The following is a 23,083-nucleotide window of genomic DNA, read 5'->3' as shown; positions in this document are numbered from 1 at the left end:
AAAAAAAAAAAAAAAAAAAAAAAAAAAAAAAAAAAAAAAGGCAATCTAAAAAATTCCCCTCAGGTCATGTTCCATGGTAACCTTGACATCCTTAGGTAAGATAGTCTGTACTATGCAAGGCAGCAAGCAAATGGGGCAAACCTGAGGCTCAATCATAATGGAAAAAATATTGGATATTGGAAAAAAAAAATGGAAAAAAAATATTCTTGTTATTATGGATTTTTTGCAATTAATTTTAGTTCTCTGTGTACATTTTAAGACATAAACTGAGGCATGCTGGTCTCACAGTTTTGGATACGTAGCCTTGCTTCTTTATTGGTTTTATATACAAATGTTTCTTACCTTGTACTGAGCTTCTCTTAGATGCTGGGTTTTTTTTTCCTTAGTGTACATTTATTTTCCGGCTGTGCATGCAACATTAACCAAAGATTTTGCCTTAAAAATATCTGGAAGGTACTTTTAAATCCCACACACTTTCCTTCCTTCTCCTTTTCACATGTACCTCAAACAAATCAAGCAAATAATAGTGAGAGGAAATGCCCTACCCGCCCAGTTTTGTGTGCTCCAAGAATACAATATTCTGGAAGAAAATCATCAGTATAACTTGGATCACTGCTGTGGTTGCTTTCATTCGAGTAGGAAGATGTTTTTATTTTTTGCCTTTCACTGTACGTATGTGAACAACTTGAAGTATAATAACAGTCTTTAGTCTGATCTCACCAAGCTTTGGTCTCTTTGTCTCAGAAGCAGAAGTCATTGGACACTCCATGGGCTTAGTCCTGTTAATACGAAAAGAAAAAATGCCCAAAAGTGAATTTGCACAAGAGACTAGAAAAACATATGTAGGAAAAACATACATGGAAATTGATTTCCTCATCGAAATAGAACTCTTAGACAATGTTGACAAATATAGTCTATTGGGTGGCAGGCAGCTACAATGGGCCTTTAACTTCCCAGCTCTTCCACATAATGTAAATACAACCAAAATGCTGTTTACATGACATGATGATGTCATAGATCATGTAAAGATGCAGCACAACCCTAAAAAAAAGGATTTGGAGGTACTGGTGGGTGAAAAGCTCGTCAAGAGACAGCAATGTGCCCTTGCAGACCAGAAAGCCAACTGTAGTCCAGCCCTTGGGGACATTCAGGGCCAGTCTGGTCTAGGCTCTGATCTAGCAGTAGATGTCTCTGTTCATTGCAGAGGAGTTACACTAGATGAAAGATTCATTTAAGATTCATTCAAGATTTAAAGATTCATTCAACTCAAATGTTCAACAATTCTGTGATTCTATGACGTGATTTCTCCACATAGATTCTCAGTGAAAAATAAAATGGCATACCTGACAGAAAGTTTCTGAGAATTAGATAGGCAAATGTGGACCTTGTTGCATTAGCACCATCAGAGTGGCACGCTGAGAGAAAATCAGTGAAGAGGATCAAACTTACTCTGTTCTTCATTTGGCACCTGGAGGTAGCTGAACTGATGAAGCAGCTGAGTGATAAAGTCACTCTTAACTGATATTAAAAAGACCAGTGCTAAGAGCCAAAATTCTGGATCTTTGCACCAGGAGATACAACAGGCCCTGAAACTGGTCCTGACTGAGCTGTGCTGAGAACCAAGAGAAACATCACAGCTTCATCCCTTATCCTTCACAATGTTGAAAAATAGTGTTACAGAACACTGACAATTTGCTCTATGAAACTGTTACCATGCTCATTGCATCTGTTGTAGTTTTCATGGTAATAAGCAATATTACTTTTGGAGCAACCTATTAATAGTGGAACAGCTTGTTGTGTATGGAAAAAATTACTAAGATACTAAGATAATTTTGCTCTGTTTTTGCTTTTGGAAACTAAATTAAATTCCTTTATTCAAAAACCAAAGGAGAAATTTGCAGCCTTTATGTCATAGAAAAAATAATATCAGTACCTCTACAATATGCCTGGTGAGAGTAAATTCAAGTCACTTGCATCATTGCACCTCACCTTTAGGACTTCTCTCTTGCATCTTAACCCCACATGAAAATAAATAGGATTTTTGAACTGAGATGTGGCCTGCAATTATTTTCTACTGTTGTCCCAGGAGACTTTGGGATGGAAAAAACATCCTGTGAATGACTCTGCAATAGGAAAACTGCAATAGGAAAGATTAAGTTACCTTCAGTGATGGAGCAGTGAGAAGTCCTGTCTAATTCTGTATGTGTCATATTCATTCTAGGTAGCAGCAGTTCACTACTGAAATATCTGAGACAAACCATGGCAAATGTTTGCTATGCGCTGCCTACAGACAATGGTTTGAAGAGAATCAAAGGGTCTGCTGACTAGCTCTAAATTTCAAGGAACTCATTTTCTGCATTTGAAAATAGAGAAAAAGTAAAATGTCTGTTACCACTAGCTGCAATCTGATTTATAATCTTGCATAAGTTAAACTTGGAAGCAACAGAAAAGCCTGAAACAGTGGAGAACTTCCAAAGAAGAGTTGGAGAAGCACTTAGAAAACTAACATTACAGGGAGACATCAGTAAAAATGTAATTGACTTCATAGCTCTAGGGGTGTGTATCAGGACAGATACAGAAATTGTGACTGGAGCTATCTAGTCATTCAGGTGCTTGAATTCTAAGCATCACTGTACCATGTGAAAAATTCTGAAGGGAAGTAGAGAAGTACTGTCACCCCTTGCCATGAGAGAACTAAAACTCTGTTAAGCAATTTAATTGAAGGCATGGAGGAAGGCTTGGAGATGTGGGTCATTCTATGATTCTATAGGCCTGCTAAAGCTTGCGGATAACACACTTAGACATATAATTTGAATTTTTAGTGGTCCTGTGTGGAGCCAGGAGTTGGACCCAATGATCCTAGTGGGCCCCTTTCAACTTGGGATATTTATAACTCTGTGATTCCGTAATTCCGTAATCCTACCATTCTGTCTTTGTCTTCTGAGAATCATTCCTCTGATCTGGAAGGCCATTCCTCCTTGTCTTTGCCAACTCATCAAAAACTCATCTCAACCAATGCAACAAGTGGGTTTAGAATACGAGTAGCCTATGATTTGCAAGAGCCCAGTGGAGGGAACGAGTCAAGGCAGAAGCTTAGAAGTGGCAATCTGGAATAAATGGGTTAAAGGAAGTATTGATTTATTGGTGTAAGTATCCTATTTTTTTGTCAGAATATCCTTTTGTACTATCTGAAACAAATATCAGTGCTTGTCAACCATCCCAACAAGAATATTTAATCTTTGATTAATACTGCATCTCTTAAACCAGCCATTGGCATCTCCATGGCTCCTGAATATTAGACCATAGTACACATGCAGCCAGTGCACAGCAGTATTAATAGATTTTCCATAGTAGTCCTTCTGTTGCTTTTAAGTTCCCAGCCACCAAAAGAAATAAATTGTATCAGCAGAACAATGTAGATAAAGCCATTGGAATGTGCCAGGAAGCTGCCAGTAGGCATTAGAAGCCAGCTTACTAAACTGATCAAGAACTTTAAAACTTCACTCTGCTGAGGGCAGAACAGAAATAGATTGCCTTTTTTGTTTCATTTGCAGCCATGAGGAGCATGCTTCCTTGCGTGTACACCCATGTTGCTAATTGATATCTCCAAAAATAACCAGTTCCTTCTAAAAAATAAAACCTTAATGCTATTTCCTATTCATTGTACGTGGTCAGGTCTCGTACTCAGGATCTCAGGATGCCTGCATCAGCACTTTTTTTTTTTTTTTTTTTTTTTTTTTTTCCAGTGCTAGTCTTGCTGACTTGTACATTTAGACAGCAATTGACAAAAAGCTAGCTATCACCAGGTGATGATATGTTTGTCACTGACAAGCAGCATGTGCTGCCAGGTGCTCTTCTTAAAACTGGTTACGAATTTTCTGAAGTAACATTGTCTATCAGAAAAATTCAGCTAATTCTCTGAAACTAACCCTGGTAGCGAGACAGAGCAGATTTTCATAAATTGACATTGTAAAAGTCTGGGGGAAAAGTGCAGTAATGATAGTTGATGTTAATGTTTTCAAAATAAATCCTTGCTTTACATGTTGAAAATCTTTTTTAGTATCTACATGTTTTGATTTTAAAGTGCTCAGACTCTCTAATGGAAAAAGTAGTTTTCCAAATCAGTGTAACAACACTTCAAATATTCCCAATCTTTTTTTCCACAGACTATTTCCCACTGATTTTTTTTCCACTGTGTTTTACGTGCTGAGCCTCTTACAGAAGAGCTATTTCAAAATCAGCCCTTCATAGAAAAAGAAAGACTTAAGACTCCTCAGTAAAATTTTTCTATTTTTCACATCACTAATACCACTCAGATATTGCAAATTACACATGCTTCTAACACAGTTTTTATTAACACCTTTGCCAGTAACTTCACCTATTTTCCAAACATCTGCTTGGGTTTAGTGTGGTTCATTTAAAATCAGACATTGGCAAAACTAGTTCATTCCAACGTGCCCTTTCCCGTAGGTCAATTTGGTAATCTAGGTGTTATTCAGACTTTCTAGTTCAAAGAAACAAGCAGTTCATATTTCAGCCCCAGGATTTGAAATACTGCAAGAACAAGCCAATGTACCCATACAGTACCATGCTATTTCTAGTTTCATTCCTGTCTGACAAGGGCAAGAGAAGAAATATGTAAGTACTTAACAGCATAAATTGCATTTGAACTTTGAGCTCTGATGTTTAATACATTGGACAAAATACAACCGGCTTTCTGTTGTCAGGCTCTGTAACCAGTAAATAATGTCTTTTGTACTGGCTGCATCAGTATGGTAATACACAAAGTCCCACCTGGAGATTTAATACCTATGGCTCTGGGAGTCAGTAAGGGCAGTAAAGCACAGATTTTAAACAAAAATGTTGCTGCACTGACTGACTGCATGTGTTTTGGTATCTGTACTCTTACAAATATGGATAGAGTAGAGCTGTGCATTATGTACAGTAGAGCTGTACATAATGTAATAATTGTTGCAAATGTTCATTCACTGGAACACAAGACTGTTTGTTAAGTATCTCATCTCTAAAATGGGAATAATAATATTTTTCTAGCCTGGAAATTACATTTATTTCACTACAAAGTCACATTTTGGTGGGTCTTTCTTGGCTACAGGAGCGATTAGCCTGTTAATTAATATGCTAACTGGAAAGTATTTAGCTCTTTTAAAAATGAAATTCTTGATGCTGTAAGAATAAGATCTACAGAGAAAAAAACAGTCTCCACTGCCGCCAGCCCTTACTTTCTGATTGCATGATTTGGCTTTGCACCTCAACTTTCTCATGTTAGTGTGTCTGATTGCTAGATAAGGTAATGGTTCCCCAAGCTACAAAAGTACTTTAGCATCCATAGACAAAAGGCACTGTGGAAGCACAAAAGAACTGCTTACATGAGTTAAAAAATAGCTTTTAACCTTTGATCTTGAAGATCTATTTCACATGTGCACCATATGCTCAATGGCCTAACCACTTCAGCCTCACTGTTTTCCTGTGGATGCATTCTTTGACTTCACAGCCCTTATGCTTTTTGCTTGACAGCATCCAGGGTGTTTCTTAACAGTCATATTCTGCCAGCAACAAACACCCTTTGTTCCTTGGGATCTGGGAAATGGATTGCATTCCTCTCTTTTCCCCACTATCTTTGGAGAAGTTAACCTTTGAAGAAACCCAAGCAAACAAACAAGAAATCCCACAAGCATAAGGGATTTGCAGCATTTTGAAAATGCATAGGGGTGGAAAAACGAGTCTGTAGTTGTCAGCTGAACCTGATCCAAACATCTGATCAAAGATGATAACTTGCCTTTGTTTTGTGCAAAAAGACCTTTGTTTATACATTAGGTGCACAGCAAGGGGAACTCATTAGCAACATTAAAGTAGCTGGTCTCTAATAAGAAGTATGATGTCTAGAAGAGAGAAAAAGCTGCCTGCAGAAGAAATTCAATTTCTAAAGCACTTACTGTGACAATAGATATTGTTTGGAATGTGGAAGGTTTTCTTCAAGGCAGGAGATACTTGATGATATCTTGCCTCTGAGGTTTGGGAAAGAGTGGCTGGAAAGTTGACTGGCAGAAAAGGACGTGGGGGTAGCAGCTGACAGCCGGCTGAACATGAGCAAGCAGTGTGCCCAGGTGGTCAAGAAGTACAATGGCATCCAGGCTTGTATCAGAAGTATGTGGTCAGCAGGACTAGCGAGATGATTGCCCCTCTGTACTCAGCACTGTCAAGACTGCCTGTTAAGCACGACGTACAGTTTTGGGCCCCTTGCTACAAGAAAGGTTTGAATTGCTGGAACTCATTCAGAGAAGAGCAGTGAAGAGGGTGAAGGGACCAGAAAATAAGACACATGAGGATTAGGTGAGGAAAATGGAGCAGTTTAGTCTGAAAAAAAAGGAGCAACTTGAAAGGAGGTTGTAGTGAGGTGGGTATCGCTCTTTTGTAAGGTGACAAGTAATATGACACAAGGCGACAGCCTCGAGTTTTGCCAAGCGAAGTTTAGATTGGATATCAGGCAGAATTTCTTCACGGGATGTAAAGATAGGCTTTGGAACAGGCTGCCCAAGGTAATGAAGGAGTCCACATAACTGAAGGTATTCAAGAGACTTGATTTAGTGGTGATTTAGTGGTGATTGGTGGCTGGATTTGGTGATCTTAAGAGTCTTTTTCAACCTAAATGATTCTATGAATCTATGATTTTAATATTTGATTTTAGGGAGTGTTGCAGGGCTATGAAAGATGTGAAAGAGGCTTCAATAGGAATAGAGATGGCTATGAACATGTTACATATGCACCTGTATGGTGATCGTATTTTAAAGTCTGAAAAAAAGCCAAACATTTGCCCAAGCTAAGGAGGCATAAAGAGAATGAAGACTCAAGAAATAAGATGAAAGAGCAGCTTCACACTGTGAAAACTTCAAGTTGTGTCACTTGAAAATACAGGGTGAGGAGAGGAAAAGGCCCTCATCTCTTTCTCTCTCTTCCCAGGTAAGAAGTCAACTAGGAGCCAGAACTTTCTTATTGACGAATTGGCCTCATATCCTCATGTACTCTACTCTCGCTCATTTACTCTCCCTCCCCCATCCCAAACTTCTGAAGCATATAAGAACATCACCCATGGTCAGCTGTGCCATAGGCCCACTTAAGAAGGCAGCATACTGTCTCTATAAGCCAGTGAGAAATGTTTAGGGAAGGAATATGAGAATAGTCCAAATGTCATTCAGTTCTTTCCACCAGTTCAAGTTCTCCTCACAATCCAGATCAGTCCTTTGTGGAGCTTTCTTTCATGAGACTGTGTAATCCCGTTTTGAATCCATTCATAGTTTTGGCCCCTGTGGCATCCCTTGCCACTCCATGATGTGTGTGGAAAAGGCACTTCACCATTTTGTTCATTACTTTTCTGTATAGCTTCTCTTGTTTCCAACTCCACTTGTTTTATGGGAAGTTACAGATTCCTTATTTGCTTTTTCCAGACCATTCATGATTTTGCAGACCTCTATGATAACATCCCTCAGCTATCTTTTTTTTTCAAACTGAACAGTCTGTCTAGTCTCTCCTTAATGACATAATGCCAATCTACCTTCTATCTACTTCTATTTTGTGCTCCTCCTAGTTCCACTAGATCTGATTTTCAGTGGGAGAGATCAGAACTGAGGACAGCTTTCAGGATGTGGATGTGTCAGAGTTTCAGTCTTCCTGTGGCATCTTTAAGTCTACTAGACTCAACAAGAAGTTGAAAGGAAAACAATTGGTAGCTGAATCAAAACCAGTTGTAATCAGTGTAAGACCTCTTGTACTAGACAAGCACTTCTAAAAAATGAAGGATGAAATAAATAAAATGAGCAACCACAACAAACAACCACAAACAAAGAAAAAAAAATCCAATGACTGCAAAACACTCATTTTTGCCATCATAAACAAGCAGAAGAAAAAATGAATTTGGAAAATGTTACTAAAACAAAGCTATACCACCAAATGTCGCCTTCTGCCTTACAAGACGATGAATTATGATTTTATTTCATCCTCCAAACAAAATAGAGTTCTGGGGAAGTTAAAGAATTGATAGCTACAATACTTTCTGAGGGTAGCAAGTACTAGTTAGAAAAGCAAACAAGGCAAAGCAAGTGTAGTGATAAAAGATTAGAAGAGAAGCAAATGGTGAAAGCAGTAGTTGCAGCAGCTACTGATAGGAGACTATCCAATGATCAGTATAAAAAAAAGGTGGAATTATAATATTAAGACTCCAGAATACTAAGTCAGACATCTCTGAGTAGTGTTATTCAGTCATCCCAGTTCGGAAAACAAGTGATGATACTGATCGCTGACCTTTTGTTATAACAAATAAACATAAAGTGTTTGCAGTACTTTCAGAGTTGAAAATGTGAAATAAAGAATTCAATTATAATTGCACTTAGATCAGTATTTTTAATCAAATTCCCAGAAATCCAAGGTGAGCACTGAGAAGCGAAAATATGAATGTCTGATTGAAACTTAATTATACGAGTATGAACCTTTCAAACTGAAAGGCCTTTACAGAAGCTTTCTCAGAACTGCTAAGCAAGGGTTAGCTGTACAGAGATCAGGGTTAAAATACAAAATAATAATAATAACTTTTAAAAAGAGTTTAATTGGGCTTCTTTATTCAGATGGACTCCTCAATTCCTTGCCTGTCCCCGCAAGCATACTTGAACACCAAAAAGGAGTGAATAGGAATGTGATTTGGTGTTTGGGGCCAAGGGAGAAAAGTAAGAATGTCTTAACTTTGTGACTCTACTAGGCAGATTCTGAAGCCACAGTCTTAGCTACAGACACTAAAGTAAATAAGTCTGGTATACCATGAAAGGAATGGACCAGAATGCTTGGTGATATATAATGTTAATCTGTGCATCTTGTCTGGCCCTTTTTCTCTGTTAAACACCCAGAATGATTTGTGCTATAATAATAGGTATATCTTAACCCTTATTTAAGGGGTTAACCCTTACACTATTTCAGTAGTGACCTACTTGTCAAATCAGATATCCAGCAGAGAAGTGGGTGGGACTATGAAATCAGTAAGTTAAACTAGTCATTAACAGTCACTAACAGAAAATGAAGTAAACAAAATCCTACCAATGTTAGACCATGGCACAGTTGGTAAGATGGAAAATGGTTTTCAAATATCCAGCTCTAAAGATCTGTCTAATAAACCATTGCCTAACAGGAGAGAGTGTAACTTTGTGGAGTTTCTCATTCTTGTAACTAGCTGAAACTAATTTCAACAACACTGAATATGGATACTAATTCAAATCAGTTGAATTCTATTTGCAAAATGAGGCAAAATTCAACTAAGTTGGTCTTTGAAGTAAAGAACTTTCCAAGAAGACAAATACTTCCTTAATTGAGACATTTTGTCATGGAAACTAACAAGATTGATGTAGAAAAAGACATCTGGTAGGATATATAGCTAAATGTGATAATATTCTTCACTTGCCTCTCAGATGTAAATATTGAACGATAACTGAGTATTTAAAAAACACTCAAAAAATTCTGTGTTCTTGTATATAAAAACCTGAAGACTCACTCTGGCCAAGAAGTATGCTCTAAGTGATGGCAAGGGCGGAGAATTATGTGACAAAATGTAGTTGCAATATCATAACAACATTCAAAATTATATTTAATGTTTTAACAAAGAAACAGAATGTACTTTCTTATGTGCATTACAAATACTATATCATTCCATTAGTAGCTGTGGCACAAAGACAAGATTAATTATTTCCTTTCTTTAATGACCAGATTTATTGTGTAATGGCTGAACCATTTGCGTGGCCATTTCAGCGGAAAAGAGAGGTGGTTAATGAGAATTTCATTAAGATTGATGACAAAACAATACTGTAATAAAGACATAAATTCAGAGGGTGGGAAATTATAAAGACATAAGAAAGAACTGCAAATGAGTATTTTGACCTCTTCTGTAATACAGAGTGTTGGGTTTGGAATAAAAGTTCTGTCTATCAAGTAAATAAATAAAATCAAGGATAAAAATAATAAAATGTAGATTTGAATTGAAAAGATTTTCATTTCCGAAGATTGTACTCGCAATTGCTGATAATTTTTCTGACACAGTTCAACAACAATATTAATAAAATTTACTTGATTTCAAGTTTGAATCAGTTTAAATTCAAGTTCCAATAAATGCCGTATTTTTGTCCTTTTAGGTGTTTGTTGATAACCACAGGCAAACGGGTATCTGTGGCTGTCCATTTCTGAACGTGAATTCCATAGATGAATGAATGAATCCATGAATGAATTCCATAGTGAATACATGTTCAAATGCCAATGTATGTGGATTTCTTATCTTTTTCAGTTACCTTCTGTTACATGTTATACACTGGATATCTGAAAAGATCCATACTACAGATCACAGTTCACTCTGACTGTTCTTCATCTGACTATCAATATTAGAGAACAGCAGGAGACATCAACCATTTTGTAGAAAGGTAGATATCTGTAATTTATATAGAAGAGTGCATTAGCATTCAACCTTTTCTACTGTAAAAACTTTCACTTTAAATAGATTGTAGGAAAAAGTAGCTATTAACCTTAATCATCATAAATAATTAACCATGATAGCAGATGTATTTAATAACCATCTCCCACTTAATGTTTATCCAGACAGATCATACCTGGACTGACGAAAACTAAACCCAAAGCCCATATCACACCCAAGACAATCTATCAAAATCATACTTGTTTATACTGTTCATACTTGCAATTATATAAAAAGAATTTACTTTTTAAATAATCAGCATTTTAATTTAATTTTTTTTTTTTACTTGTGAGCTAATTAATATTCTACTATTCTTAGAAGGCTGTTTATTTTTCAGAGTATAAATTTTCAGAAACACTACAGTTTTGGTGCAGATCCTATGTACAGAATTATGATGGAACAGAAATTACAAAAGAAGGAAGCAGGGAGAAGAATCCTGAAAAGTAAGACTGTGTGACTGTGGGTAGAGATCCGGCAAAAATACAGTGCTGCTGAGACGTGCTCTCTTAACAGAAGTGCAGCAGGAAATCAGGAAGATCAGAAGTTAAGGGAAGAGCAGGAGGCTTTTTCTCAGTAAATGAGCAATTAAGGTTCAATTTTGATTTTTAGAATTTTGAATGCACACAGATAGGTCCTCCAAAAGAAGTTCTAAATAGGTCACTCAAAAGTAATGTCTCCTGTTTACTTCTGTGGAAACTACAGCAGATACAAAGAGCACAATTACTTTATTTGATAGAGCAAATTTGCAGCTATCAAACGCTGTTTTCTTGACATATCTATGCATTTTCTCTGCTGCCATATCACCAACATCCACCTCTGAATTCATGAGCCAACACAATAAAATAAACTTTTGGAGCATTCCTCGTATATCGTAAATCACTGGGAGAACACAACACAAAGAACACTATACTCTTAAACTATCCAGCTGTAATTTCAAAATCTTCTAATTTCTGTGTGGTTGCATGTTTGTTTTTAATCCTAACATACAACTTTTCCATGCTGAAGGGATATCTGTAAGCCTCCTTTGAAGTTAGATGTGATAATTCTCCATCCCAACACTACAATTTCAGTAATGACAGGCTAGCACAAAGGGTATAACGTTTTATGGACCTGTGGACTTACTGGTCACTATCCCATCAGGGAGATGTGCTGCTCCTGTGCTTCAGACTAAGGCAAATGACTGGGCAGTGTGTGCAAGGTTTTTCTGTTACTCTCCTGAACCAAACTTCGGAAATTTAAAGAATAAATAAAGATGTGAAAATGAGTGAAGACAGTGAGAGAATTAATATCTGAAGAAAAAAAAAAAACAACAAAAGTTTGAGGAAATAAAGAGTATGTAGGAGGAACCTGGAAAGAAAAAGCAGGCAGCCAATCCCCAGTAAATGTAGCCTTCAGATCAGTGTACAAACATGGGAAAGCTTTGTCCTCAGAGGCCTGTCTTTTCACACTAAGTGTCTCTTTTCATTTGTGAGCAAACTCACACTGTTCACTAGAGTGATTTCTAGATAGTTCTTAACAGGCTTTGGAAGTGAAATGTGGAAAACAAGTCCTCCCTCTCAGAATTTTTATTTTGAGCTGGAAGCATTCTGAGCAGATATCACCGCACCTATTTGGCTACTTTGCATCTGGAAAGTTTTCTTTACAATCATAATATGTGGACATGGAACTGTTGTTTCATCCATGGCTAGCTCCTGAAGCACAGGATAACTCTGTCATGAAGGAAAACAGCTAGCTCAGTAAGCTGCCCCCAACAGGCCAAATGTGACCTATAGATAGAAAAAAATGCAAGCTCTGAGTGACAAACAAAGGAGCTGCATCCATTATAAATCACATTTTTAGTACAAAATTTGTTGCAGAAAACTTACAGCAATATAAGATCTTCAGGAAAGTGTGCTTGGCTGGGATTAATAGAGGGGTAATGCTCTCTGTGTGCTTCTGCTTTGGTATTCAGCAAATACCTTGCAGTTTTTGTTTTCTTTTTTCATACTCCCCAGGGCAGGCTATTCCAAGGCTGCTCAACAAATAACTGCTCAAATGATATTGCTTAGACTGCTTTTATCTGGCAGAGTAGCCCTGCCCTGAAAAAGGAATATGAGAACAAGGAGCATGAAGAGGGAAAGAAGTAAAGACAAGAATGGACATTACTGGTTATTTTCAGATCTGTGCACAAGGAACACAGATATGCCCACTCCTCCAAGGAAGCAGAACATTTCAAAATGAGTTTGAAGGTGGTCCTGGAAAATGTACATACAGAGTAATTCAGCGTGGCAGCAGGGGAGATGGACTGGCTATGAACTTAGTGGGTCTCTTCCATCTCCAATTTCTATGAAAACAGTCACCATTATTTAGAAATATGATAAATATTTTAAAAATCACAGATACAAACTAAATAAAACATATTAAATAACAAATTCAGCCAACTTAATCATGACTTTTCAACTTTTTAAACCAAGACAGCAGGGAACAAGAAGGAACAGGCTTAAGATTTTTAGTCCTCTTTGTTTAAGGCTAATTCACATAGGACACACCTTCATGAGACTTGTTCAATAACATTTACGGAGCTGGGCTGGAGTTGTTGTTGGATTGTCCTCAGTCCACAGAGCTGCTGATTTTGTCCAGTTTTTACCTCACTCTAGCAGCTTTTAATTCACATTTTGCCTTGTTTACATTTCATTCCTAGCTGGACCAGTAGATTTCATTTTGGGTAGTGTAATACCAATCTAGTCCTTGCAGCATTTACTCATCCAGAGGAAACTGCACCAAATGCCAATTCCTTTCTTCATTCCTGTACTGACCAAAACAACACCATCTGTCCTCCAAGAGCTACGTGTTTGTAGATACATAGACTTCATCATCCTCAGCAGGAGAAGAAGAATTTTGACTTGAAAAACATACAACTCCTTATTTGAGCACATAGTGCATCCATAAAGTCTAGCTGCAGTGAGGGGGCTTGTGTTCCGTGGGACAGCCACTAGACAGTGATACAGGCACACTGACACAGCCAAAGAATGTCAGTTTCACACTCCACTACTAGCCTCAGCCCTTTTCTAGCATTTTCTTCACAGCCTAACAGCTCAAACTTTCTCTGAATTCCAGCCAAATCTCAGCCTGCACATGTTCCTTCTGAGTACCCATAATTCATTCTCAACAGAAAGGCTTGAATAAATCCTTTTCTCCTATGAAAACCAAAGATGAGAAAGGTGGACAAATTCAGGAGCGTCACCCCAGTCTTCTGGATTGTTGGTGTTCACAGTGCTATCTCCAAACTATTAGTTCAGCTTCTATTAGCACTGAAAACAATACAAGATGAGGCAGACGTGGTCATTCTTTCTATCCCGTACTTCCCTGAACATTTATAAGAGAACAAAATAAACTAGAGCCTGTTTTAGGCTTTCTACGTATAATACTCTTCAGCACACCAGGCCCTGATCCCAAGGCTCAACCATGGATAGTGTGGCTCAAATTTGGACTTCAGCTTTTCAGGCAATTGGTTCAACACATTAAGCATCCATCTGACAAGTAACAGTTGCATCCTCTACAAACATTGCCAGAATGAAAATCAGACTTTCCAGCTAGCCCATCTGACTTCACACCTTACCACATAGCATTCATAGCTCATTCACACCTACTGGGAGCCAGCAACCTAACAACAAAATACCTGTATGCGGAGAGTAACCCTTAGTACTCTGCCTTGTAAGCTGTCACCTGTCCTGTACAAATCACCACGCGACCTCCCCACTCTCCCTGTTCTGTGAGACACCCCTTGTTGTTCCCTGAAGGATATCCCAACAGACACTACAGGTGTCTTTCCACCAGAAAGGATAAATTGACAAACTTGCTTGACAATATAACAGCCTTTGGGAGCAAACCCCTAGGACCCCAGTGCAATAGACGTGATCAAACCAACTGGAAACCAGGAATTTTTCTCATGCTGCCTCCGCTTTTCTCTTAGATCTGGTGTTCCAAATAAATCCTTCCTGTTTTTTTCTCGTTTGACTACTTGTGGCATATCCAGGAAACACTCACAGGTGTTTTTCACTTGTAGTTTTAAAGGAGCCAGCAGTTGCTTGTTCTCTCTATGTCTGTTTATTCCTTTTCACATCACTCTCAGATGCTTTGAAGTAGAAGTGGCCCTCATTATTTGTTGGTTTGCTTTTTTCACAGGCATTGAATTATTGAGCTACTAATGCTGTTTAGCACTGTGATGAGATGATAATCAATAAAGAAATAAATAAGAAAAAGAATACAGATGGATTTTGCCTGATATTGTTATGATATGTTCTAAGTGTATATTGCAAAGACAGAGACAAGCTGGAATATAGAAACTAGTTCTCAATGTCAAGTCACTACTAAGGCTGGTTTGGAAAGACTAATAATGTCAAAAAGACTATTCACTGTCACTAGCACAAGACTCAAAACAGTAGTGTTTCCTGTGTCTAAGGAACTTATTCTTCCTTTTTCTCTCACCTAATTTCAGATTAAATTAAGCCATGTGGAGCAGAACAAAGGGCAGTATGGGTTTCAAAAGTTAGCATAGGTAACTATTTCTCTGGAACTTCATGTGGTTCGTTGCTTAGGCGATTTCCTTGCCTAGTGGGAGATGTGGACTCAAACCTTCTGAAACGCTTTACCTTGTGTAGCTAACCTCTAGGAAGCAATGAGTTATCCAGCAAGCCTGTGCCAGGACCCTCTGGGCTTGTCTAGTTGCCTCTCCATTCTCATGGTGAATGTAGTTTTTGCTCTGTTGCTACTATTTAGGGAAAAAAGCAATCACTGAACAACAAAATGGCAGATAATGGGGAGCTGCAATCAAGTAATCAAAAAACAAAACCTTTAATGTTGATTGCTATCTGATATAACTGTGCCTTAGATATCGGGCCACAGAAAATCCATGGCATAATTTCCACCATTGGCTAAGTGGGGTTGCTGCAGCAGCGAATATACAGTATTTGACTGGCAGATTTTGTGGATGAAGTTCAGAAAGGTACCACAATTATTCTGTGACATCTGGCCTGGATCCTTTCCCACTTTAAAGATTTTGTTTCCTTCCATCATTTCTGTCTCTGCCACATAACTAAATCGAGGCATTTACTCCCAGTAACCAACTTCCTCTTCTCCTGCAGGTTCTCCACAATCAGAGAACAGCCTTTAAAAAACGTTGGTAATTTTGTATTCTGTGGTGCAGTCCTGGAAAGCAATGACTCCAAAAGCTTGGTGTGCAAAGATATCTTTGATGTTTCTTAAAAGAGGAGATTATTTTGATTTAGGATTCAAAACAGTAACATTTTACACTGCTGCCTAGAAGGGTGAAATCTGCCCAAGTCCACAAAAGAATACTGTTTAGTTTAACCTTAGTAGTGAATGCTCTGCATTTGTAATTTTTTTTTCTCAAGAACCCTCTCCAATTAAGCAAGATAAGAATTAAAGAAGATTTCATTCACCTTCACAATCTGTAAAAAATTACTTTAATCTGGAAGAGGTGGTCATTTCATTATAATTATGCAATTATACTGTAAGAGCTCATAAAAATTATGAATTATTTCTTTAAAAATGTATATTGTACTGCAGAAGGAATGGGAAAATAAACACAATAGTTTATTAAAATTAATTGCACCCCAACTCATGTAAGGCTGTTTGAATATCTAGGTGTTTTAAGAGCTTTGGTAGCTCTGCAGTAATATACGGACCAGTCATTTACTAAAGCTGGGCCTTGTAAATCTCCTTCAGAAGTGAAGGGCTTCTGTCACCTTTTTGGGGTGAGAAATACTATGCACTCTCATCTGTACATTGAAACTCGAACAACATTATTATCCTGAAAAAAAAATAAAAATAAAAAAATAAAACTCTTGGAACACATCCAGAGCAGTGGGCTTGGGCTGCAGGATGGCTCCAGAATGTGAGTAAAGAGCTATGCGTGCCAAGATTTCCTACAAAAGCACTTAGATATAAGCTTGAGAGATGAGCTTCGGATGTAAACTGCACGAACATCCCAAAAGACAAAGTTGGTGTCAATCACTGTTGACCTTTGGATGTGAAAAGTAATGTAAAAGTGCTAGTAAACACTGATTGTTTATTTTCCTGCATTTCTTTTCCTTAAGATGCAAATAAACTGCCCGTTGGCGTGAACAAAGCAAACGTGCAGTTACACGTGTGCGCACCACCACACAGCACGGCACGGGCAGAGCCGAGGGTTGTCTCCTTCGGAGCGACAGGTCTCTGGCACCTTCCGTACCGCATCAGGTTCAGGTAGCGGGGAACAACGCGCAGCAGAAGGCTGGAAGGAGGTTTTCCGTGCAAAGTGGAAGACGACCTCATTTCCCTGGTGCGGAAAAAGGAGCGGGTGACGGTCTCCTTCCCCACAGCAGCGTTCCGCCGCGCACTTCCGAACTCGGGGTACCCGCGGAGCGCCAGGAGCCGTGCGGCGCAAGGACAGCTAGCCGGCTCATCGCTGCTCCGCTCGGCCCCGCCGCCAAACTCTCGGCGCCCAGCTCGCCGCTCGCTGTGCGCGGCGCCCGGCCCGGCACGGCCGGCACTCTCCGTACCGCGGAGCGGGGTGCTCCCGGGCGGATCCCCGCCGCCCGCCCCGCCTGCGCGGCCCGTGAGAGCGGGCCTGGGTGCCGGAGGCGGCGGGGAGGGCTGGGACGGGGCCCTGGCCGGGGGTTTCTCTCCCCCCGCACCTCCTCCCCTCTCGCCGCCGGTTCCCGTGAGGCTGCGAGTGCCGCCGCGGCAGCTGGGGGGCCGGCGCGGGATGGTGCCGCCGCCCTGCCCAGCGCCGGAGTAAGGGCGAGAGCTGGTGGCGGCAGGAGCAGCCCCGGCGGCGGGACGAGGTGAGAGCGGAGCGGGGCAGGAGGGTGCCGGGGGACAGCGAGGCTGCCGGGGCAGCCCGCCCTGCCTGGGGGCCGGGGGCGCACGGGGAAGGGTCGGGACGCAGCTGCGGAGGCTGCAAGCGGCGGGGCTCCGTGCCCGGGCCGGGTTTGGCTTAGGGGTGCGGGGTGGGGGCGGTGGGGAGCGAGGGGCTTTCGAGCTGAGCTCGGCCGTGCCAGAGGCAGACGGAACTGCATAGAGGGGCCCCAACGCCTCCCCTCCCCAAATCTGGGACAGGGTGGCTTCCGATACATCTAGGATCAGGCGAAGAGAGAAGTTCCCATAGAGCTCAGAGGTGTTTTCTCTGGCTGAAGTTATCTAGAAATAATACTGAGGTGAAGAACAGCAATTCATAAGAAAACTGGAAAGAGCAACAGGTTGCTTTGCTGAAATCACACGTGCTGGGAAAATGTCACCTCCAGTGGACCCGATAGAAATCAGCTTACAGCAATACCGATTTGTAGGGCTTGCTTGGGGACCACCTAACACTCCACAAAACAGATGTTACTGTGCGGCTGAAGAGATTTTCCGAAAACTAGCAAATCATTCCCAAACACCTTCATTCTGACTTTTGTGGATACAGGATATGACCACAGAATCATAGAACCATGAATCAAGAATGTATTTTCTCAGGATCTAACTATGAAGATTACATGACCCTTTTACATTGGCCAAATGCTTTCTAGCAGTCAAGAAACACCAACATTTACCAATCAACTCTTCACTTAAATTTCCGTGATTTGTGCCATTTGTTTTTATTTTCTGTCCCCTTCTGTTTTTTCAGAAGGAACATAATTGTTGGAATTGCCATTTTTCTTTGTGTTTGTACATGCATATGTTTTTAAGCCTTTGGTGGGAGCAGCTGAACCATAAAACGCTGGCACTTGCTGGGAGGGTCTGATATTACCAACACTTTCAATTTTAGAATTGTTCTCAGAGGGCTGCATGTTGAGAAGCTGTTGCTTTGCAGTTGTTTTTTTTTTTTTCCAGTTCATTTCTTACTTCAGCTGATTGTCTCTGAGAAGACATTGCATGTCCCATTCTCTCAGATAGTTTCAAGTGACCTGGATGTGAATAAAACTGTAGACTTTCTTCCCAGTATGGATTTACCCTGTGATGTGAATAGCATGTGAGGAGTTTTGTAACACTTTCCTGGGGAACTGTTTGTTTGTTAGGCAAAGGCCTAAGCAATACTTTGCATTTGCCAGGGTTTTTTAGGGTACGTGTGGAGCTGGGAGCAGTCTGTAGTCTGGCTTTGGCTTCCTTAGCTTTCTCATTCTGTACAGTCTGCATTTGCAGTCACTCCAGCTGCAAAAGGTGATCACTGTATTTCTCAAGAAATCCAGTTGGCTTTGGTCAAAGTTCAAATCTGCCTTCCTCATTAACAAAGATGTCCAGTTGCTTCAAAAGAGTTAAAAGGGGGTGGCAGGAAGTCTGGGTAGCAATATTCTGACTCTTTAAAACCTGTATCAGGCGCACGTTCCAAACAAACTGGATCAATTTCTTCAGCTCTGAGTATGAGCTCTGGTGGCGTGCAGGGAGATGGAGAAATGGGAATCCTTTCTGAATCAGAGAGATCACTGGCACTATCATCTTCAGCATCTTCTTTAACAATTTGTAATTGACTCAAAATCAAGAAACATTTCATTCACAGATGCTTCTTGCCATTTAGAGGAGCACGGACCAGCTTCAGCAACATATTCTTCGTGATTCTTTTCCAACTGTTTTGTTTTTTTTTTTACTGCAATAAAAATGTTGCACTGGGACTTCTTTAACCTGTAGGGTTAAAGAAGAGGGTGCTGCCTTTTGTGGCAGCCAGGATCCTGTGCAGTAAAGATTCACTCTGCCTTGTTTCTGGGAGACTCCTCTTTACCCTTGTACTCTGGCGATTGATGTGCAAACACTCATGATCTGTTTTGACTGAGTACTGTCATTTCGTTGGTTTCTTCCCTTCTTAAAAACACTTGGTTGGTTATCACCTTGAGTGTCACGGGAAGTCTTCTCATTGGTAGTTGGTACATTTTTGCATAATGTACCAATTGCATAATGTAATTTCCAGGAGATTTCACATGAGAAACTGATTTCTTTACTCCTTTGGTACTTGGGAGGCTTTTTCCAATACTGTAATTTACCGTTCCTTTGCGGTTTTCATTGATTTGTCTTTCCTTTTTTCTGTGTCTTTCAGTGCACAGAACCGAATGATCTTTAGAATTTCTTTGATACATGCAATTGTTTGAAAGTGTTTCCATTTTTATTGATGTTTTTCCCATTCTAAGTGCAGATATCCTGCTCACTATTAGATTCTGCCTTTCCAAAGTGTCTCTGTGTTCTTCCTCTGTGCAGTGCAGACTAGAATTGCCCCTGCTGTGCAGCCCAGACTGGGTTCAGAGGAGCAGGGGAGCAGCACCAGTAACCCTACTTCCCCCACCATGGCCACTCATAGCTGTGAAGGAGGAGGGCTCTGTGTCTGCATCCTTCCCTGGTTTCCCCTTTGGGCCTTGGCTCCATCACAGGCAGCGCCTCCTACTCCAGTTTCACCAACTGGTGTACGCGTACAGAAGATATGCTGGGAGAGGCGAGGTCAGGGGAATATTAGTGAGGCGTTGCTAAGGCCAATTCCCAGGCAGGGTAGTGCCCCTGTGAGCGTTTATGCTAATAGTGGAAGTCACAGCCCTTAACTCCTGTTCTTGATGTAGGGTGGGGCTGAGCAGCTGTGGATTCCTTTCCTTTTCAGTCCTACCTTTCTTGCCTCACCACTCTGCAGAACTGAGCTCTCATTTCAACAAGAAATGCAAGTTCTCGCACTGGAGACGGGATTCAGCTCAGTTCCCAGTGAATTCACTGGGGTTTGGTCACTGACCTCAGTGTTATGATGTCCAGATCCATGCATTTCTTCTGGCTGTGTGAGGAGAAAGAATATGATCCAAGTGATTATTAAGAATATTTTTGCCAAGGTATATTGAGTAATGATGTAGGGATATGACTGCTATTCAGATGGAACATTTCGATTCACCTACATATTTACCAGGATGATCCTAACTCTGTGCCTGTGTGTGTCCCACCTCATCATACCAAAATGTCTCACCCATAATTTCTCAGAGGTCATTGGTGAAATGGGTAGCATCCAGACAAAAAATTGACGTTGTTCTCAAAACAGCAGTAGAACAATAATGATGGAGAAGGTTGCACAGTTAGTTCCCTTGCCAAACTTCAAGACTGAATGGAAGATCCCAGGTTAGTCCACTGTTCTCAAAAAGCAGTGCTTCCTTGACATTACATTAGCTTGTCAGGAGTACCTTATGAAGTATATGAAAAAATATCAACTGAGACAATAGGAGCTTGGCAGTAAGCTCCCACTGCATCTGCGTCTGTTCCGGTGGTTGCAAACAACCTCTTCTGCATAAGTTGATAGGCTTTCTCAGTCACTTATTAACTGAAAGAGTGAGGAATGTGTTACCTGCATTCATTTGTGCCAAGGATTGTAGGAGCATTACTGACACTCAGGTGGACTGAGGAGGCCACTGGCAGAGCGGTAGCTTTAGTATCAAAAACGTTCTTTTGAGGTATTAGGGCTACTTCCACTTGACTGCAGGTTTTATTCAGCTGAGAAAGTCAGGGCAACTGAACTGCTCAGCTCGCAGAACATGGGAGGTTGTAATCTCCTCATGCTTATGAGGAACGCAAATGAGTGCAGTACAGTCCAATGACTTCATTCTAAAGATGATTCCAGAATATGGTCTGGTCTTGGACATGACCTCAGGCAAAGCATTTCCTTTTAGTTTTCCTGTTTTGAGAGCAGGATTAAGGACAGCATCTCAAACAGTCTTATTGGACATGTCTCATTTAGAAAAAGTAGTTTTAAAGCATCCTGGAATTTCCATACTAAAGCCGGGAAATTGTTTTAAAGCTTAATTGCTATATAGAAACATGAAAGCAAAGACATTATGAAGTTTCTTATCCTTTTGCCCACCATTTTCAGTGGGTTTCAATTGACTGCTGTGGTGCATAGCATTAGGCAGCTGCTTCTCTATTTTGCAATCTTACAACTCGATCCCGTGTATCTGAACTGGTTTTACACATCTAAATCCAGTTTGGAACTGGAGGGAAAATCTGCTAATTCGGGTGGCACTTTCTAATCACCTGTATTTACCCTGGGGGCATTGGCATTGACATATTAGCCTACCCTGCACACAGTGTATTGCACTACTGCTGAATAGTTCAGTGAACAACATCCTGAGCACATGGGTAAATGTTTGATATGGGACAGCATCTAGTAAGTTCCTGGGTTCTTAGGTTTGCTTTTTGACAAACGCATGGTTGGGACAGGGGAAATACTAGATGTAGCTCTGCAGTATTCTCCTGTGCAGAGAGTTAGGACCGTTGTGCTGTGTCTGGAGGTGGGTTTGAACCACTGCTCTCCAAAACTTCTCAGAGTGCAGGTACTTGTGGTTATGGTAGCACTTTGCAAGCTAGCAACAACCATTCCAACACCCAATATTGGACTGGGAATGGGAATTTGTGGTGATAGCTATAAAGAGAAGAAAAAGAAGCCAGAATAAAAAAGGAAGAATGGGGAAGGAAAAAGAAATAGGAGCAAAAGTGGCAGCAATTCTAGCAAAAGAAACACTTTCCAGTGACCAGTTCTGAATGTGATATAAAAAATAACAACTGAAAGTTTTATTTTACTACACAGAGCCCAGATTCTTCCTTTGATCTCAGTACAAGCTTCCTTTTGGAATCTGTGGGAGATCAGTGGAAGGAGGGGACTGTGTAGTCTTGAACTTATTCTGCAGGCTGTAGACAGTCGTGGAACAGAATTTGGTCTTCCTCACAGCTATGAGCCCATTAGGAAGGTATACTGATAGTCCTGAGATAGATGCTAAAAATCAATCTGCTAAGAAGCGTCTCACCACCAAAACAATAGATAAGTTATCTCAACACACTGCTCATTGCCATCTGTTGAAGTTAGCTCAGTATCTCTGTTACTGTCTGCAGGAATTCCTTTATAAGCATGATTTGTATAATAGTGCACGCAAATTGATAACTTCTGAGACTGTTCTGAGTAGTCAGCATCTGGAAACAGTTATTTCAGCTTAATACAGTAGTAGCGCATTAAGTAGCCTGTAGTGAGTAATAATAAATTCTCTACAATGCTTCCTTAAATTACAGTATGTGTGAATTTTAGTATGTTATTAATTCAGATTATTAATAAACATTCCTGATGATTCTTACTACTTGAAAATAGCAATATATGACAATTAAGAGATAGTTAACGGATGCATCAGCTGCACTCTGAGCAATCCAAATATACAACAATTCATAGAACTTGACCATTGATTTCAATGTGTGTCATGAACAATTGGAAAAAAAAAAAAAAAAAAAAAAAGTTTATTTTGAACAAAAGAGAAGAAATTATCACAGAATCACAGAATGGTCTGGGTTGGAAGGGACCTCAAGGATCGTGAATCTCCAACCATACCCCCGCCACACGCAGGGCCACCAACCTTCACACTTAATACCAGACCAGGCTGCCCAGGGCCCCTCCCAAACTGACCTTGAGCACCTCCAGGGACGGGGCATCCGCAACCTCTCTGGGCAGCCTGTTCCAGCACCTCACCACTTTCATAGTAAAGAACACCCTGACATCCTGCCTAAATCTTCCTTCCTTCAACTTAAAACCATTTCCCCTTGTCCTACTGTTAT

The 23,083-nt window shown here is 40.3% G+C and overlaps 1 protein-coding gene and 1 pseudogene across 1 annotated transcript in view; one reads left to right on the top strand and one right to left on the bottom strand.

The window, feature by feature from the left end:
• LOC122177458 overlaps positions 1–19,650 on the bottom strand; it is a 21,137-nt pseudogene extending 1,487 nt beyond the window's left edge.
• CASR (calcium sensing receptor) overlaps positions 17,273–23,083 on the top strand; it is a 71,245-nt gene continuing 65,434 nt past the window's right edge. Inside the window, exon 1 of the mRNA XM_042867355.1 lies at positions 17,273–17,343. The gene's annotated coding sequence lies outside the window, so the exon portion shown is untranslated. The remainder of the gene's footprint in view (positions 17,344–23,083) is intronic.

The sequence above is a fragment of the Lagopus leucura genome, unplaced genomic scaffold (assembly GCF_019238085.1).
Source record: "Lagopus leucura isolate 7727_CA_CO unplaced genomic scaffold, USGS_WTPT01 Super-Scaffold_100001, whole genome shotgun sequence".
NCBI lineage: Eukaryota > Metazoa > Chordata > Aves > Galliformes > Phasianidae > Lagopus > Lagopus leucura.
This window is presented reverse-complemented; position numbering and strand designations above follow the sequence as displayed.